This window comes from Corvus cornix, chromosome 14 (assembly GCF_000738735.6).
Source record: "Corvus cornix cornix isolate S_Up_H32 chromosome 14, ASM73873v5, whole genome shotgun sequence".
NCBI classification, from domain to species: Eukaryota; Metazoa; Chordata; class Aves; order Passeriformes; family Corvidae; genus Corvus; species Corvus cornix.
In genome coordinates, this window is record NC_046344.1 from 4,511,579 (window position 1) to 4,525,907 (window position 14,329).

General features: G+C 41.5%; 1 protein-coding gene across 2 annotated transcripts in view; it reads right to left on the reverse strand.

Annotated features, from left to right (window-relative positions):
* MAD1L1 (mitotic arrest deficient 1 like 1) overlaps positions 1 to 14,329 on the reverse strand; it is a 349,137-nt gene that overhangs the window by 217,805 nt on the left and 117,003 nt on the right. The window contains exon 1 of one of the 2 annotated variants that reach the window (XM_019281689.2): positions 2,756 to 2,776. The exons of the other annotated variant lie outside the window; for it this stretch is intronic. The gene's annotated coding sequence lies outside the window, so the exon portion shown is untranslated. Of the gene's footprint in view, positions 1 to 2,755; positions 2,777 to 14,329 lie in introns of those variants that run through there. 2 annotated transcript variants of the gene reach the window in all.

Below are 14,329 nucleotides of genomic sequence, written 5' to 3' on the forward strand. Positions count from 1 at the left end.
GTATGGGATGATGCCATTTTCAATGGAGTCTATTATCAGCACTAGGCAGACTCAGACTTGCACAACAGTTGAGGTCTGAAAGCTGCTCAAGATATTGTCCCTCCCCCAGCCTCCCCAGCTCTCCTGGTTTCCCCTTCTCTCCAGAAGCATATTCCCTGGAATTCTTCCAGGCAGGTTCATGAACAGATCAGACTCCCCTCTCCAGAAGACCAGGGCTGTGATCCTGCTATTGGCCTTGTTTCCTTCTCTCTGGAGTAATTTTCAATTATTTAACAGCATCCTTAAAATCCACTTTAGACTGTTTATAAAAACCCTCACAATCACCATAAAATCATTTGAATTGATTTGAATTTGGTGATGACGGGAAGACAAAAGATAACAGGAACAGGTCACACAGCTGGAATTTCTGACCACCTGACAATCTCTCCCCCTCAACTTAGTCCAAAAAGCTGTTCCTATCTCATTTGCAACTATTACTTTTTAGACTTGTCCTTATTATTTCACCTTCAATAACAACATTTGTGAGCTTTACCATGTTCAAAGACAGCAGGACAACTGCATTGTTGTCAGTGCAGATCCAGAGATGCTGCCCATGGTTACTAACTCTCTTCAGCTTGTTGAGGGTAAAGAAGCACCCAAGAAGCAGCAAGTGATAAGTTTCTTCCTGTCTCCCTGTGCACATCAAGGATGCTAAACACACACACAAACAAAATCAACAAGCAAGGTTATGCAAAAGAACCCCTGTTCAAAATACCTGCCTCAAGTCCATGGGAGAAGTAGTAAAAATTTTACAGCATATGTCAAGTCTTTTCAACTTTTTCTCTGAATCAAATCAGTTACTAATGAAACAGTTTATGATTAATACTCACTTAAGTCAAGGAGAAAATTGGGGAAAAGCTATCAGCTGAACACGAGCAAATCACATCAGCTCCAGATATACATAATGAAAGGAGCACATGCAAAGAAAATACGGTTGCTGTATCTTTAGAAGTCTTCAGATTCTGAACAGGCTGTTAAAACAGTGTGATCACCACATAAGATCCTCTAGTGGCATTTCTGTGACACAGTGAAGAAGGTACAAGCAGCTGATGTCCCTGTGAAGTACAGATTTACCTTCTGATGATGGATCTTCTGATGGTCTTAACACCTGAAGCCTCACCAAGGTTTGTATCTTACTGAGCACCTGCACAGAGTTCCATTCAGGGAAATACTGATCCCATCCACCTCAGGCTGCTTGACAAGACCAGGCTGGCTCACAGGCTCTGTCATTTGGATTCCCCCTAAGCCCAAGGAGCAGGACACTGAGGTCATGAAGGGAGGAGAGGGCAAAGCACAGTTCATCCATCCTGTCTGTGCTCGGAGCTGCTGGGGCAGCGCCCTGGAAGCACGAACAGAACACAAAGTACCTGCTAGAAATGATCTCTACACCTGTAAGCACAATTCTTGGCAAAAATTTATCACCTTTTCCTCCAGAGCAGTCTTGTACATATTTGAAGATATGTTTCTCTGCAGTATTCACTAGTGTAATTCTTCACTTTTTCCTCTTACTTTTTACCGTTTCAGTAGATGGTTAATAAATACCATTTCTCTCCAACAACTGAGAGGAACCACTCTAGCATCTCTCTCAGTTATCCAGAGCTGACTGCAAGGAGAGCCAGGAATAAATGAGATGGGGAATAAGGACAAGAAATCACTTTGTAATTGAAAACTCAGGGCCAGCCACCAAGCAAAATGCAGAAGACTCACAGAGCCACACTAAAAATCAAAGCAGAGAAGAAATGTCTGTGGTCTTTGATTAATATTCTGTATTTGCACATCCAACAGGTTACCCCATATACCTAATTTTAACAGCAATCCCTAAAAGCTTTGAATTTAAAAACAAATGTACTAATTGAAAACCCTTCCTCACCAAGCCTGTGGCACAGCTTGTACAAGGACCTGTTCCTCCAGAGGGCACTGAATGGAAACTGTAGTTGTATTTAGGTTTTGGATATGTGAGAAGGGAAGGAAAAAATACTGTCAGATCAATGTGTTTGAAAGAGGATGACATGAAAAGAATAAATAGGTTGAAAAGTAGAGAGCTCTGAAGTTTTCATCTCAAAAGAAAAAAAACACCCCAACTTTACACAAAATTTTAAAAAACTTCTGAGGAACACAAGCAAATGAAGGAATTAATCTCCAGCTGAAGTCTGCGTGCTTCTAAAAGAAGGTACCTATTCAATCATCTTTTTCTTAATCAACAGTTTAATACTATAAACAGAAAAGCAGCAGCATGACAAATGAAGTTTTTAGAGAGAGCTTCTCCCTGCCTCCTCCTGTGGCACCAAAAGGCAAACAGCTGCTCGCTCTGCCTCGCACGCCTCGTCCTCACACTGGCACACTAATGGGTTTTCTGACAAGGCAAACTCTAATATTAGACACTGCTCTTATTAGCTCAGATCAGAGGGTGCTGTTAAACCCTGCAGGTACCACACTCTGCCAAGGTTGCTCTCTTTATTTCACAAATCATGTGTAATTGCCTCTCTAATATCACCCACTGAATTGAGTTGAACACAGTCATTCTTCTCCAAATTCAACATTCATGCACTTCAAAACACATATATTTCATTCTTAAAAAATACTTTTTAACAATATAAATACTTCAAAAGCTTAGAATTGAAGTTATTAGACAATTTACCCCACTGATACCAACAGCAAAGAGACACACAAAGGCAACTCCTCCCATGCTCCAAACAGCAATTGCTTTTTCACTCACCACATGAAGAAACAAGGGGTCTCTGAAGTGGTTTTAAACCCTTATGTTTCAATGAACAGTGTGTGATGGATATGGCTGTTATTTGCAACGCCATAGGAGCGCGTTATAAATAAGCCGGTGTTATTTATAAGCAGCATGTTGTTCTGCACACCAGAGCAGCCCCAGAGGCACAGCATCCCACGGCAAGCTGGCTGAGAGGAAAGGTTTTATGGAATGTTTGCACAGGCTTGGGCACATGGGTGATCTCTGTCAGGGGCTGCTGGAGCCTGGCAGGAACCACGGATACCTGGGAGGGCATCATCCAAACAGCGAGACCCTCACGGGGCAGTAAAAGAGATGGCAAACGAGCAGGAGCTGGGGTGAATTCTGCATTCAACATTAAGGAAATTTCTGTGGTCTCTGCTGTGCCTGACAGCAGACCATTTTAAACAGACCCAGAAATGACAGCCTGTCTGTGCTGGGGGTGGTTAACACCAGCATGAAGCGCTTGCTCAGCGTGGACTGAGAGGGGAGGACAGTTACTCATCAACTAATGCTTACTTACACACCACTCTCCCACCAAGCTTGCTAACAGTCTGGCATGCTAATGGACAGTAAGGAATTTTTTTTTCCCCTCCCTCTTCTCATCTTCAGTCTTAGCCGCTATGTTGGAACCAATTTAATTACTGCTAAATCATCTCCAACAACGCACGCCAAGCTTGGCCCTGTATTTCTTCAAGAGGTGTGATTTTATCCCTTAGTTTCTCCTGCTTTTTCACTTATTTGCTTTTTAAACAGAAGAGATTACTGCCAAGATATGGTGTGAGTTTCATATTTCCCTACCATTTACAGATGACATTAGTCTCTTCCTTGCTCATTCCTACTGAAACAATGCTGTCTCCTGGCACGTCAACTTTAAAAAGCAAATGCAATTGAAGTTATCACCATGCAGCTCACAAAGAGAGATACCTGCATGATATAATTGATTCCTCTTCTGATCTCACCGGTTAACAAAAATAATTGAATTTGGTACCCTTTTTAACACACTCACATATTCTTTCACAGTTCCGAGTTGAACATCCTCCCTGCTTTTGTCCTTGGTCTCATTTTCAAAAACTTTTATCTTTAGTTTGCCAATCTAGCACAAGCAAGAGACTCTCCAGTCTGGGGAAAACTGGAGCACAGACAATTAAGGCAGAAGAGAAGCAGAAGGAAAAATGCAGTATAATATATGCAAATGCAGATGTCTTACAAGGACACTGTTATAAGTATATATAACTTGTTCATGAAACTCTTCCACTTGGTGCAGGGCTACCTTTAGGTTTTTATGCTGCACTTTTTAGCAGTTAATCCTAAAGCAGCCTCTTTGGGGAGTTCAGCATCTCCATCTCCTTGGAGGGGAAACTGGTGCCCCCAAGATGAAGTGGTTGTGGTCATTCGCCAGTTTAGAACTGGGCTAAAACACAGACCTCTGAAGTCTCTCTGGGGATCTTCTCAGTGATTAGGTCATTCTTATCAAAACAAATCAACAAAATGTGCACCAGCTCTGTAGGAAAGGATCACTGGCACTGTGCAGCCACTTCTGAGGTGCTGCCTCTCCTAAAGTCACACAGAGAAGAGCAAAACCAGAAGGAAACAGTAAAAAGAAGCAGAGATAGTAACAAGTATGAACATTCCCAAAGCATTCCTGTTGCATGTGCTCCAAATTCTTGACATTCAGAAGTCATGAAAGATGGCAGGAGATCTCATTCCTGTCTGGTTTTGCAGAAGAAATAATCAATACCCACCAGAGTCAACCAAAATGTGGCTTCGAATGCTAGGAGTAAAAGGGGAAATCCATAGGTGCTGCTTTGTCCCACTATGAGGAGATCATCCCATCATCTCCATGCCTCTGGAGATGAAAATTAACAGCTCTATCTGTAGCCACTGATACTTCATCCTGCCTCTCATGTGAGCAAAGGAACTCAGAAGGAAAGCTTCTCATTTTCTTCTCGAGTCAGCTTTCTGCTGATGGAGCTTCAGAAACATTTTCAAACCAGTTCCAAGCAAAGAAGACCAGAGCATTTAGTTTGGGAAGGGGAAAAGCACAAGTCACAAACCCAGCAATGACTTCCAGCAGCATAAAGCCAAAAGCTTCCCTGTATCTCCATTTCACACACAGGTGAGGAGAGAAGGCACTCCTGATGTCACAGCCACAAAAAAGCCCCATCCTTCAGCAAAACCAGGGCTGCATTCACAGGATAACTTCGCTGAGCTGCTGAATTTATATGCAGTAACAGAACCATGTAAGGATCAAATAAAATTAATTCTGTCTAATAACAAATTAATTGTCCATGCCAACCCCTAATGTCTCCATCATCAAATGAATTTCCATGTTATTTACCCACCACAACTTCCCATGGGGAAGGAGGAAGACAGCTGCTCAGATTAAAGAGCAAAATGGAAGAGCCTCCTAGACAAAGAATCTTTTCATTTTCTAAATGATTGCTCTACTCCAAAATGTCTTAGGAGAAATAATGTGGGTGGTTTTTTTATTCTTTTCACAAAACCAAGATGCAAACTGCCTGATTTGATGCTGCTATTTCATTGTCTCAGAACTGCATACACCAGCTTCCAGTGGCAAGGAGAGAGAGGCTCAGGCAGAAATAATGTTCCCATTACAAGAAAAATAAATTGTCAATAGACCTAAGGAAGTTACTTTTCTCATTTTATATTTTTTGAGGCATGGATCACTGTAGCCCTCACCTTATTTATTGACAACAGGACCATTTTTAAAAGGCAACAAACAAAACACACTCTATGGGTAGAACTAGGCTATAAATTCTTCCAAAAGACCAAAAAAGTGACATATGCTGTTAGATCCCCACTGCTCTTATTTTACAATCTTATTTCAATGCCTCTAAAACATCAAAAATTGTCCAGTTTGGCCACACCAGAGAGTACCTCTCAAAATCATCATCTAATGAACAAGTTTTTCTGGGAAATAAAAGCAAGCTTTCCCTAACAGCAATATCAGTGTTCCATCCACTTAAACTATCTACTGTGATGCCTGAACTTAGGAAATCAGCTCTTAACAAAAAGCTGATCCATTTAATCCTGGAGAAGTCCTGGGAAGAGAAAGGCAAAAGGGGAAAAGACAGATTTGGAGTAACTCAGGTTTTTGACCTGATAACTCCAACATTTCACTGTTTTTGATCAGGTAAGCAGTGGCAAAAGACACAACAGATGTTTTAGACAAAAGCCAAAGTGCTTTGTCACCCAACACACAATTCTTATTTGAATGAGGGTTTAAAAGGTTCTTACTCACAGGGTTGTCATGGGATAACCACCCAGTAACATTTTTGTAACTGTATATTTGTATTTGTATTGGGAAATCTTTGCTACAGAGCCAACAGAAGGACTGGGGTCAGACTTACAAGAGTTCCCTAGATTACAGAGCGGTCCTACCAAAATTCTGCCCTGACTGTCCCTGCAGCCACAGAGGAAAGCAAAAATCTGTGCACAGCAAAACTACGGGGCACAACCCGTAAGAAATCTTTCAAAAACGAGCACAATCTATCAAACTGATGGAATTTATCCTGGCTGCAGTGGCTTTTCTACACAGAGAAGATCAGGAGCAACAGAATCACTCTTCCAAAGCAGAAACAAAACAACTTTTAGTTAAGAAATGAAGCAGATGGCCTGCGTAGATTAAAGAGAAGGTACAGAGCAATGCATGAGCAAACCGCTGCGCCCAAATCCCACAGTAATTACTGCGGCGGCGGCGTCTCACTAATGATGCTGTGCCTCTGAACTGGGACAAATTAACACAAAGACACACATGCTGGTGACTTGCAGCCCAAGGGAAGGTGAATATTATGGAGACACAGACATTTAAGGCAATCACAACAGATTAAATGCTGCAAGGTAGAGGCAAGCGACGTGCAGTCCCAAGAGGAAAGGGATACGGGAAGGAACGTGTTCCTCATCTGTCCTAGAAAACAAAACGAAAATGAAAACTGATGCTCTACATATATCTATTGTGCAGACTCTTTCTCATCCCAGTTGTTTTTCAGTAACTTTACTGTTATTTCCATCAAACTCCTGTAAAGGCTGAAGATCAGAACCGCTGTCACTGGGATCGATCCTCAGTCAGGATAAACCAGCACTACCTGGCCCAGGGGTTGTGTTGGTTCAAGTGTGAACTTCCATAAAGCAAAACCGTTTGAAACTACATCCCCTGCATTGACTTATCACTCCCAAACATTGTGAGCTGCCAGAGCAGTATATCTGGAGTGGATGCCTAATGAACACTGCAGTTTTCCCCACTGAGAGGAAAGGCAGCTAACACCCATTTCCAATGAGTTCAGGCTGCTTAGCCTGTGGTAGCAGCTCGCTTTCTTGGACCTTTGGGAATAGAGGTGCAGTTTCCAGTGTGGCTTTTTGGATATTATTGATGCTGATTATTTCTGGGCTTCAATATCTGGCAGGCAGTAAGAGTCTTCCTGGTCTGGACCAGTGGAGAGCAATTCAATATTATTTTGTACTTCAGATGATTTTAAGGTAATGAAGGTCCTATTCTTTTTTATAACTCCCCATGCAAATGTTAATTTTTAATAAACTTTGCCCAAGTAGGATTTAAAGCTTATCTCACAAGACATATTTAGAGCAGTGCCATGGTGAAGTAATTCTGGGAAAAAAATATGTACAGCTGAAAATAGGATATTTCTGCATGCTTGCTTCAAAGGCTACCAAGAGGTTTTTTGCAGAGACTTGTCATCAGACTAGTCATTGTGCAGGACTGGAATTATTAATTAACAGCCCAAACTTGTGCCTCTCACATGCTACAGAGGAACACCATCATCACCATGAGCTCTGTGCTGCACATAAGTGACAAAGACACCCACAGTGACATCCCTGGAAGTGCTCAAGGCCAGGTTGGATGGGACATTGAGCAGCCTGGTCTAGTGGAAGGTGTCCCCGCCCATGGAAGAGGGTTGGAAGGAGATGAGCTTTAAGGCTTCTTCCAACCCAAACCATCCTCTGATTCTATGATGTGGGTAATGGTGAGGGTGGGAAGAGCAGGCAGATTTTGTTTCAACTTCACAGGGTTGGAAAAGTTGAGCTGCTGCTAACAGCAGCCTGTGGACTGAGCAAGAGGCTCAAGTGTCATCAGGCTTCTTCTGGTGGTAGGATGGGAGCTGCTCTGATGGAAACCCTGCAGAGGCTGCTTAGCACGAGCCAGGCCAGCAAATTAGCAGGAAAGAGGAACACTCTGCTTGGCTGGGATCCGACTGAAGAGGGCTTTAAAAAGCTGCTGGTGCTGAGGGACAACAAACAGCTTGTTACATATCCATACTCAAGGCCCCATAATCAATTCAAAATAATTAAGCTTAATCATGTGAGTTGCAGAAGGACTTCTACACATCGTTTTCAAAACCTGTTGAGCATTCTCTCTTCAAATCTCCAACCCCCACAGCCTTGTTTCAGTCCATCAGAAGTTAATTATGGGAGAGAGTTTCAAAACGCATTAAGAGCTATCACATATCTGGGGGTCATTTGCACTGAAGACAGGAAAATGCATTAATGGAAATGGTGCTGTGAGCATCTGCAACGTCCACAGATTCAAGGACACAACTTACAACCTCTCTTTTCCATCATCAGAACCATTCAAAAAGCCAAAGCTCAAAAAACAGAATGTTAACAAACCAGACCTCTTTAGTTCTTTCATTTGCTAATTCTTATTTATATTTTTGTGTATGCATGTAAGACTGCAAGTACTGTGCATCGCTTCTTCCCCCACAATACTACTCTTGTCAGCAACTGCATTCAACCAGTCCATAGAAGTTTCCAAGAGGGAAGAAAAATAATGCTGGAGAGCTCTCTCCAAGCATCAGGATTTACCTTGTATTCCACAGCTTTCTTGGGATATCTCATTGGGAAATGAAACCTTTGACTTTGGGAAATGAACCCTTTCCAGTGCATAGGTCATCAACAGATGGCAGCATATAGAAAAGATGCTGCTTCTAAAATATTCATGTTGTTTGCTGCTCTAAGTTGCTACTTTACTTTGTATCTTGAGGGATGACACCCAAAAATTAAACCTAAAATCTAATTTTGGTCTTAGGATCCTTGCCGTGCTCTATTTAAGCTCCAGAAGTCAAAATAACATAAAATTTTGATTAAAAAAAAAGCCACCGTACTGACATCAAATTCTCACCTCATTATTTGAAACTCTTTTCATCTATATCTTTAAAATTACCTTCTGCTCCCAATATCCACATCCATCACCAAGAATCACAATGTCTGAAGGTGAGGATGCAGAATGAAGGGCCTGTGACTCACAAATCAGACATACACAGGCACTGGAATTTTAGTTCCCAAAAACGATTCATGTTCTCTTCCCAGCAGCAAGGAACTGTTGCATTGAGCTAAATATCTTAGAAATCCATATATTTACAGGTCCCAGAAAAGGGGTATATGGCATAAAGTAGCAAAGTCCACATGTAATGCCTGAAAAACTGAAAGAAACCTTTTTTTCCCCTCAATTCTTTTCTAGTAAAATGAGAAAATGTGAAAAAAATGTTCAGCCTTAATTGTCACCACTGAAAATATCCATATTCTCAGCACATGGAACCTATTAAACAAATGTCCTTTCTGGCTGAATTGCTCCTGCACAACGTGACTCCACCATAGTCTCAAAACAGACCAACTGTTCTGACTGAATAAAGAGACCATTTGTTAGACAGCAAGAAAAGTGTGGATCTCTTTCTAAAACAATGTAACAGAAATAAAAATGTCCTTTGAGCATGTGGCAAGATAAAATTGAAGATTCCACTTGATATACAAAATAGAAACCTCCCTCACACGAAGTACAACATCAATGAATGGCAAGAAAAGTGCATACACATATCACTGATAGGGAAAGCCTGAGAACAGTTCTCTCTTTTTCTTAAATGGTTTCATATTTACCCAAAACCAACATTGAACACATAAAAATCAGGAGTCTTACCATTTGTCTAACAGAGATGAGCATTACAAATTAAAATACTTTATGTTTTAAGCATTGGTTGTCATTTCCATTTGTCAGAGCTCCTGCAAGCAATGTTGTGTTGGCCCTGCCAGGGACAGGCAGCCCAGTAAGGGACAAAGCATCTGCTCCATGTGTGCCCCATCTTCAATAAGTTCTGGGTGCTCACTGTCTTTTCTGAGCACCCATCTCACATTCTCCTGACCACACAGCAACAGGATTTAGTCAGCAGAGATACTGAAACAACGCTGGTTTCCTCTGGTACGGGGAATCCAGAGCAACAACAAGTTATTCTCTGAATTATTCTGATCTGCACAGGCCTGGGTAACAAGCCTTTGGCAGCATCTACCCAGACACCGGGGACAGCTTTTCCCTGGTGCAGCCCAGCTGACATTCACAGAACCACAGCAGGGAGAAATTCAGCCTGAGGCTTAGTGCACAGCAGCATTTCATCTTGGTCACCCACCAGCCTGGCTAAAGAGAGGATTTGGGATATCAAGTACAAGAGAAAACCTCAAACACCCAAATCCCAGGGTATCCCTGGCCTAATATCCCTTTCAGAGCATCTTTTGAGGAAGCTGTGCTATGAAGGTGGGAGCAAGCAGGGGATCAGTTGTGGCTTTTCAGTGTGGGCGACCTTCTCCCCCTGCCTGCCCCCAAATGAGTCTCCAAAAAAAGGTTTTTCCCCTTTCCCTCACCTTTTAACTCTTTCACAAAACATCAGATGGATTTTCAAGGCCAAAGAACAGCCACCTGACATCTGAGAGTAAGACCATCATGTTTTCCACTAGGAAAACCACAAAAAGCTAAAATGAAGAGAAAGGCTAATGCCAAAGAGCTGTGTCACAAAGGTCACAAGGAACACAGGGACTCCAGCCTCAGCTGCAGCCCGTGCTAAGGGCACTCCATGTCTGCTAAGCCACTGACTTTGGATGTCACCTGCACACTGGGGAACAAAAAACTACAGAAAACTAATCTGTCTTTGACTGCCCTTGGTCCTTGGAAGATTAATTACCTTCAGCATCCTCAAACTATCTGGACCACCCCCAGCAGCTGACAAAACTCTGTACCTATACTCAACAATACAGATGGTTTTGATAGTTTTGTTTAAAAATGCAGACAGTGAGGTTTCTCATTTTCCTAAAGCATTAAACTCCCTCTTGAAGTGTAACCTGAGATCAATTTTATTTCATGTGTTATGTAGCAGTTTTAATAAAGTGTTAAAATGAAAGATATTGAAAAATTACAGGACAAAATAACCCTCTGAAATAATGTGAAAATGGAATGGGAAAATAATAACTCAACTGGAGCAGAAAACAATTACATCCACTCTCAGTTTGCTTCCATGCTGAGCATCTCCTCTGTTTAATCCTTCCAAGAGGAGGCAACAGTAGATGCCAGTCCCCATTGAAGTCTCTGCTCCCAGGTTTGTATTCCCAGTAAAACTACTCACTACTTCTGCAGGAAAGAACTCTCCTCTTTAGAATAAGATAGACAAAAAAAAAACCCTGTTAAATCTGCCTGTTTATAAAAGTCCTTATGTAAAGATACTATAGTGAATGAAGTATTAAATTATGCAGTGTGAGATGTAATGGAGTGAATTATATTCAGTAAGATCACACATTACTGAAAATATGCAAAAAGCTGTGCTGCTGGCTTTCAGTTGTCAAGCTACACACACGTACATACATATTTTATATATATATTTTTTGCTCATCTCATTATTTTCTACTGTCTCCATGTGTGATAACATGCCCAGTGCTGACACTTGTCCTATTCTCCCTGGAAGACCCTACATTAGCATGTAAATAGCTGGCAGATATGAGGAAATGAAAGCAAGGAATAGCTCTTTAATTAACTTTAATCCTCTGAAAACCCATACAGCAATCTGTTCTGACAGTTTTCTACACGAGATCTTCTTAGGAGGTCCCTAAGTGCTGCCTGCAGATCACTGCCAGGCTGGAACGAGGAGAAAGAATGAACAAACCAGTTTTGGAGACAATATTTAGGCATTTTTCTGCTATTAAATGGTGACTGGTGACTGCCATCTGGCATTATCAGAGCTGTCATTAGCCTGACTCTGGATGGGAAACACAGAGATGCCATAAGCAAGGCTCAGCACACTTCCCACCCATCTGACAGCCAGATCCATCAACACACACACAGAGCAGCCTCCTCCTGCTCCTCACGCCACACAGGCTGCACAGCTCTGCCCTCTGGCATACCTTTTCTCAGCCCACAATAAAAACAAAATCCTCAAGGTTGAAGTGCAAAGAAGTTTCCTTGTCAGAAGACTCGATGAAACAGCTCCAGAGCAGTAACCCAGCCCTTCAAATCTTCAACAGTAAAAAGGCTGGCAGACTGTAAAGGAGTGAGCTGAAATCATTCCTCAATGGCTTACAACTTCCAGATGTGACAAGTGTTACTCATAATCCTCTAATACCAGGAAATTCCAAACCAATTTTGGTGGGGGGGGGAATCTAAGGATAAATGGAAGGAGATGCAGTGCCACAGCTTTTGGCAATGCAAGATTGTCAAAGAATTCCCACCTGCAGGTTAGGTTTAGCTCTGGAAATGGTCTCCTGCTGATGGGAGCAGGTAAAAATCTCCCAGAAAGACCACTGATTCCAGCTGTGACATGGAGTGACCACTCTGAGGACACTTATAGCTCAGAGCTGACCTGCAGCACTCTCCAAAGGGATGACAAAAATTGATCCCAGACATACCATTAAGCAAAGCAAATCTGTCCTACAGCATCAGCCTGTAACTACCTACAGATCTGCTTCCCCCCAAGCCCAACTAACAGTCCCATTCCTATAACTTCATATTCTCCTTCCAGTTGAACCACACTAAGTATAAAGACTGCATGTCATCCCAATTCTGCCTCTCAGTGTTATTAATGCTGTACTATCATGAGCAGCCATCTCACCTAATTCATCACATCAGATTCCAGGGCTAAAACATACAGAAAATATCCAGCATGGCAACTTCAAAAACTTGGTGACTGATAATGCTCAGAAGAATGAATCCTTTTATGAATATGTGAGCATGAATTTCAATAAAATGACCTTTAGCATGACAGATTCGAGCTGAAGAAAGAAGGAAATCTCTACTGACACATAAATTACTTAAGATAAAGGTGCTCCTAAGATTTACCTTACACAGACTAGTCCTTATACACACTGATCACTAATCCTCTTTAAACTATGCCCTACTTCCTGCAGCTCTGAGAAGTTATGTTCTAATCTGATCTAAATTTTCCAGACTAGAGAAACACCATAAAAAGTGCCCTTAACAGCTGTGAAAACAAATAAAGGAAAAGTTGGAATAAGTTCATAAAAACATCATAATCACATCCACAACTAGTTAGAAGATTGCTCTTTTGGCCATCTGGCAATGGTACCTGGCACAGAAAATGCCTGAACTATGGCCTCTCATCTTATCTGGCAGCTGATTGCCTCCCTCTAAATAAATATGCAGCCACCAACCAGGCTGGTTCATAAAATAAAATAATAAAATAAATAAAACTCAATTATAAATTTTAAAGGGGCAAGAAAGGGGGAAAAAAAATCCACTAAGTAATACCCCGAATGAGGTATAACAGATTTGAAATCTCCATCTGATCCTAGAGAGCAGGACCACCCAGCTCCATATACTGCCCACAGCTGCACATTTCAGAGGCTGATTCATCTTCCAGACAGACAGGAGTGACAGCAGCTGTGATCCAGTCACACTTTTCTGGGAATACAGTGATTTGTTTACTCATTGCAACACTGTTAAATCTCATGGGATATTCAGGCACTTGTACAGGGAGAAGAGAATGAGCAGCTCAGAAATTGCTACTTGCAGTACGTGAACTTGCAAGAGTATCTCATATCTTTAACCAAATTTGAAAGAAAATAAACCTACTGTATATCTCCACAGATGTATTTTTTTAACATTACCAGTTTCATAAAGATGAAAACAAATACAAATATCAAAACACTGAAAGTCACGATGTTTGCATAAAGCAAGAAAAGGTCATGTAAATGTAAAACATAATGGAGAACTTCAAGTAAATGAAAGCCACAGCAACAATATTAATTTGTGTTTTAAAGGCAGACAAATTTCAACACTATGAAAACATAGAACCCCAAACAAAGCTGAGATGGGCAGCTCCACATACAGGGCAATCCTTTGAGTCTATCAGAGGCACAAGTGACTGCAGCTGCACACTCTGACCCAGCAAAGATACAGGCTCCAAGAAGAACCATCACAGCTCCTCTGCTCTGTTTTAACCAGAGAACTGTGATAAAGGCAGCTAAGTGCTTCAAGAAATTAAACTGCACTAAGAAGATATAATAATAATAATCTCAAAGCTGGATATTCACCCAAGACCAAAAAGTAACAAAGGTGTTAACAGACAAAAGGAATAAAATGATTTATCATTAAAAATGGCTATCCTATTGGAGATACCAGACAGCAGACATCCTCCTCTGTTTTGAAAGCAGAGATAAGGTTGTTCTGGGAAATTAGAGTCATTGGCAAGGAAGTTTCACCTGAACATTAGGAAAATTAGTTAAGAAGGTTCCAAATTCAAAGCATCT